Below are 6,000 nucleotides of genomic sequence, written 5' to 3'. Positions count from 1 at the left end.
GACAAATTCACTTACTGGATAGGGAGAATGCTAGACATCCATCTATGGAGAAACATAAAAAAATTACCTCTTTAAAATTTGAATATAATCAGATTCTCTCAGCTAAAATTGCTAAATCTTTTCTCTACGCCAAGCAAAAATATTTTGAGTTTGGTGACAAACCACACAAATTACTCGCCAGACAACTTCGAAAAAATGTGAGCGACCAAATGATTCACAAAGTTAAATCTGCATCTGGGGAATTACTCTCTTCCCCCAAAGACATCAATGACAGATTCCGTCAGTTTTATGAGACTCTATATACATCTAAAGCAGATCCTAACCCCTTAATTATGCAAAACTTTTTGGAGGACTGTAATCTTCCTGCCCTGAACCAGGAAGATTCTAACTTCCTGAATAAGGAAATATCTCTTGAAGAAATTCGAGAAACAATTAAAACTCTAAAGAGTGGCAAGACCCCGGGCCCAGATGGATACCCTGGTGAATTCTATAAAACATTCAGCAACATGCTCTCTCCCTACCTGCACAAAATGTTGGTTCAGGCCAAGGAGGATGGAGCTCTCCCATCTACTTTGGATGAAGCATTCATTACAGTTATACATAAGAAGGGTAAAGATCCGGAAGAGGTAGGGTCATACAGACCAATATCCCTCCTTAATACAGACCAAAAGATTTTAGCAAAAACCCTGGCTAACAGGCTTAGCACTTTAATTGGCAAATTGGTCCATTCGGACCAGACCGGCTTTATCCCGAACAGAAACTCATTCTTCAATCTCAGGCGCCTCTTCAACATTATGTATTCTCAGAGGTTACCAAACGTGGACCTTGCCGTTATATCTCTTGACGCCGAGAAGGCTTTTGACCAAGTTGAGTGGTCCTATCTATTCAAAGTCCTACAGAAATTCAATATTGGAGATGGGTTCATAAATTGGATCCAGCTTTTATATAGGAACCCCTGTGCGAGAATACTCACTAACCAATCATTGTCGCCCCGATTTAACCTCTACAGAGGGACAAGGCAGGGTTGTGCGCTGTCGCCTATGCTCTTCGCACTAATCATTGAACCTCTCGCTCAGGCGATTAGATCTGATGCAGCAATACACGGCTATAATACTAAAGATACTCTAAATAAGATTTCCCTATACGCAGATGACATTCTCCTCTATGTAACAGAACCCCAAGCTAGTATTCCAGCTATTCTTGATGTGATTAATTTGTTTGGTACCTTCTCGGGATACAGAATAAATTGGAACAAGAGTGAATTAATGCCCATACGGTTACAAAACACCTCCTGGCTAGAACATCTTCCAGTTAAGTTATCTTCAGAAAAATGTACCTATCTAGGAATTGTAGTTACCAAACAATACTCCTTACTATTTAAAGAGAATTTCCCCTCTCTGATGCAAAAACTCAAGACAAACATACAATTTTGGAGAACTCTCCCAATTTCTCTGCTCAGAAGAATTAATGCCATTAAAATGGTCTTCCTCCCACAACTGCTCTACCTATACCAGAACATCCCAGTATTCATACCTAAATCCTTTCATAAACAACTGGACTCAATTATCAATCCTTTCATCTGGGATTATAAAACACACAGGATAGGTAAAAAACACCTCTGCAAATCCAAGATGGAAGGAGGATTGTCTCTCCCAAATGTTATATTTTATTATTGGGCCGCTAACCTCCGCGCTGTTACATTTTTGCTGGATGACGCACGTCCGTCACCCAGCTGGCTTAGTATGGAGCGGGAGGAGTGTCACCCCTTCTCTATTGGTGCTGTGATTTTGTCGCCTGTCAATCTGGAGAGGTCACTTTATCGTAACAATCCTATTATACATAGCACAGTCCGAATCTGGAAGCAAATTAAAACTCACTTTGAGCTTAGACCAATGTCATTCATGCTCCCTGTTGCCAGGAACCCCTCCTTTGCCCCCTCTAACCTTGATAACACCTTTGAGCAATGGGGAGAGTTGGGGATAAGTACCATAGGGGATTTATATATAGAAGGGACCTTTGCTTCCTTTGAGTTGCTGAGGGAAACTTATAATCTTCCCAGAAGTAACTTTTTCAGATACCTACAAATCAGAGACTATGTTAGGAAACACCTCCCAACATTTGGGAACGCTAAGCCTTCCATGTTTGACGGATGCATAAAAACATCCCCCACCTCAGACAAACTGATATCTCGTTTATATGATGCTTTTCAATCGGTTAGCACACCTTCTACAGATGCCATTAAGGCAAAATGAGAGGAAGAGCTAGGGACTGACATTTCGGTGGCAGACTGGGAAGATAGCTTGGAGTATATCCACACCTGCTCCATTAACTCCAGACATCGTCTCATACAATTCAAGGTATTACACATATTACACTATTCCAAAACCAAACTGCATAGGATATTTCCTGATACATCCCCTATGTGTGATAAATGTCAGGCTGCACAGGGTACACTACTCCACTGCTTTGCCCTATGCTCTAGCTTGTATGGTTATTGGTGTGGGATTTTTAGGATCCTCTCTGAAGTTCTGGAGACTTCAATTGACCCAGACCCGCTTCTGATAATCCTGGGAGTGTCTGATTCCCTAAACGGATTAACCAACCCCCAAAAACAACTCATCTCTTACAGTCTCATTTCGGCAAAAAAACTAATCTTGTTGTTTTGGAAAAAGAAGGAAGCACCCACTACCAAATTATGGCTCAGCGAATTGGCAAACACTGTACACTTAGAAAGGATTAGATATATTCTGAACAATAAATTACCAACATTTGATCAAATCTGGCAGCCTTTCCTCTCTTACTTGGACCATTCGGCGCTGTGAATTTGTACTTTTTAACGCACTCTCAATTGTAATATTTTAATCCACCTTTGGGCAGCATGTGCTGGCACCGCCACCCGAGCAGTCGGGAGGGGAATAAGGGGAAGGGATAAAGGGGGGGAAGAAGGGGGGGAGGGATAAAGGGGGGGAATAAGTGGGGGGTGACACCTACCCTCTTTCTTTCTACCTGTCCCTGTTCTGTATGTCTTGTTTTGTAATATTTGTTTTGTACCCAGAACTCTGGGTCTTTTTGTTTCTGTCTGCGCTTGTATGTTTAGTTAAAAATTGTATACCTGCCTTTTATACCTATACACCATTCCTGTGTGTGTTCAATAAAAAATATTTGAACGAAAAGTGCCTTCCTCACCATCTTAAATAAACATGCCCCATACAAAAAATGTAGAACCAGGAACAGATATAGCCCTTGGTTCTCTCCAGACCTGACTGCCCTTGACCAGCACAAAAAAATCCTGTGGCATTCTGCATTAGCATCAAATAGCCCCTGTGATATTTAACTTTTCAGGGAAGTTAGGAACCAATATACACAGGCAGTTAGGAAAGCTAAGGCTAGCTTTTTCAAGCAGAAATTTGCATCCTGTAGCTCTAACTCAAAAAAGTTATTGGACTGAGAATAAGAGCACCTCCTGCCAGCTGCCCACTGCACTGAGGTTAGGAAACACTGTCACCACTGATAAATCCACTATAATTGAGAATTTCAATAAGCATTTTTCTACGGCTGGCCATGCTTTCCACCTGGCTACCCCTACCCCGATCAACAGCCCTCCACCCCCCACAGCAACTCGCCCAAGCCTCCCCCATTTCTCCTTCACCCAAATCCAGATAGCTGATGTTCTGAAAGAGCTGCAAAATCTGGACCTCTACAAATCAGCAGGGCTAGACAATCTGGACCCTCTCTTTCTAAAATTATCTGCCGAAATTGCTGCAACCCCTGTCACTAGCCTGTTCAACCTCTCTTTCGTATCGCCTGAGATTCCCAAAGATTGGAAAGCTGCTGCGGTCATCCCCCTCTTCAAAGGGGGAGACACTCTAGACCCAAACTGCTACAGACCTATATCTATCCTACCCTGCCTTTCTAAGGTCTTTGAAAGCCAAGTTAACTAACAGATTACCGACTATTTCGAAATCCACCGTACCTTCTCCACTACGCAATCTGGTTTCAGAGTCGTCATGGGTGCACCTCAGCCACGCTCAAGGTCCAGAACGATATCATAACTGCCATCGATAAGAGACATTACTGTGCAGCCGTATTCATTGACCTGGCCAAGACTTTTGACTCTGTCAATCACAACATTCTTATTGGCAGACTCAACAGCCTTGGTTTCTCAAATGATTGCATCGCCTGGTTCACCAACTACTTCTCAAATAGAGTTCAGTGTGTCAAATCGGAGGGCCTGTTGTCCGGACCTCTGGCAGTCTCTGTGGGGATGCCACGGGGTTCAATTCTCGGGCCGACTCTCTTCTCTGTATACATCAATGATGTCGCTCTTGCTGCTGGCGATTCTTTGATCCACCTCTACGCAGATGACACCGTTCTGTATACATCTGGCCCTTCTTTGGACACCTCCAGACGAGCTTCAGTGCCATACAACTCTCCTTCCGTGGCCTCCAACTGCTCTTAAATGCAAGTAAAACTGAATGCATGCTCTTTAACCGATCGCTGCCCGCACCCACCCGCCCGTCCAGCATCACTACTCTGGACGGTTCTGACTTAGAATATGTGGACAACTACAAATACCTGGGTTTCTGGTTAGACTGTAAACTCTCCTTCCAGACTCACATTAAACATCTCCAATCCAAAATCTAAAATCTAAATCTAGAATCGGCTTCCTATTTCGCAACAAAGCATGCTTCACTCATGCTGCCAAACATACCCTTGTAAAACTGACCATCCTACCAATCTTCGACTTCGGCGATGTCATTTACAACAAAAAAAGCCTCCAACACTCTACTCAACAAATTGGATGCAGTCTATCACAGTGCCATCCGTTTTGTCACCAAAGCCCCATATACTACCCACCACTGCGACCTGTACGCTCTCGTTGGCTGGCCCTTGCTTCATACTCGTCGCCAGACACACTGGCTCCAGGTCATCTATAAGTTTCTGCTAGATAAAGCCCCACCTTATCTCAGCTCACTGGTCACCATAGCAGCACCCACCCGTAGCACGAGCTCCAGCAGGTATATCTCACTGGTCACCCCCAAAGCCAATTCTTCCTTTGGCCGCCTCTCCTTCCAGTTCTCTACTGCCAATGACTGGAACAAACTGCAAAAATCACTAAAGCTGGAGACTTATCTCCCATACTAGCTTTAAGCACCAGCTGTCAGAGCAGCTCACAGATCACTGCACCTGTACATAGCCCATCTGTAAATAGCCCATCCAACTACCTCATCCCCAAACTGTATTAATTTTTTTATCTTGCTCCTTTGCACCTCAGTATCTCTACTTGCACATTCATCTTCTGCACATTCTACCATTCCAGTGTTTAATTGCTATATTGTAATTACTTTGCCACCATGGACTATTTATTGCCTTATCTCCCTTATCCTACCTTGTTTGCGCATGCTGGGTATAGACTTTTTCTACTGTATTATTGATTGTATGTTTGTTTATTCCATGTGTAACTCTGTGTTGTTGTATGTGTCGAACTGCTTTGCCTTATCTTGGCCAGGTCGCAGTTGCAAATGGGAACTTGTTCACAACTAGCCTACCTGGTTAAATAAAGGTGAAAAAAAAGTATTACACCCCTTATTATGGCAAGCCTAAATATGTTCAGGAGTTAAACTTTGCTTAACAAGTCATATAATAAGATGATGTTCAACAGGATTTTTTAATGACTACCTCATCTCTGTACCCCATACACAGATAATTTGAAGGTCCCTCAGTCAAGCAGTGAATTTCAAACACAGATTAAACCACAAAGACCAGGGAGGTTTTCCAACAAAGAAGGGCACCAATTGGTAAGAGCACCTATTGGTAGATGGGTACAAATAAAAAATAAAGCAGACATTGAATAATCCTTTGAGCAGGGTGAAGTTATTAACTACACTTTGGATGGTGTATCAATTCACCCAGTCACTACAAAGATACAGGCGTCCTTCCTCACTCAGCTGACGTAGAGGAAGGAATCTGCTCAAATATTTCACCATGGGTTTAATGGCT

This window comes from Salvelinus namaycush, chromosome 4, assembly GCF_016432855.1.
Source record: "Salvelinus namaycush isolate Seneca chromosome 4, SaNama_1.0, whole genome shotgun sequence".
NCBI classification, from domain to species: Eukaryota; Metazoa; Chordata; class Actinopteri; order Salmoniformes; family Salmonidae; genus Salvelinus; species Salvelinus namaycush.
Note: the sequence above shows the minus strand (reverse complement) of the source record.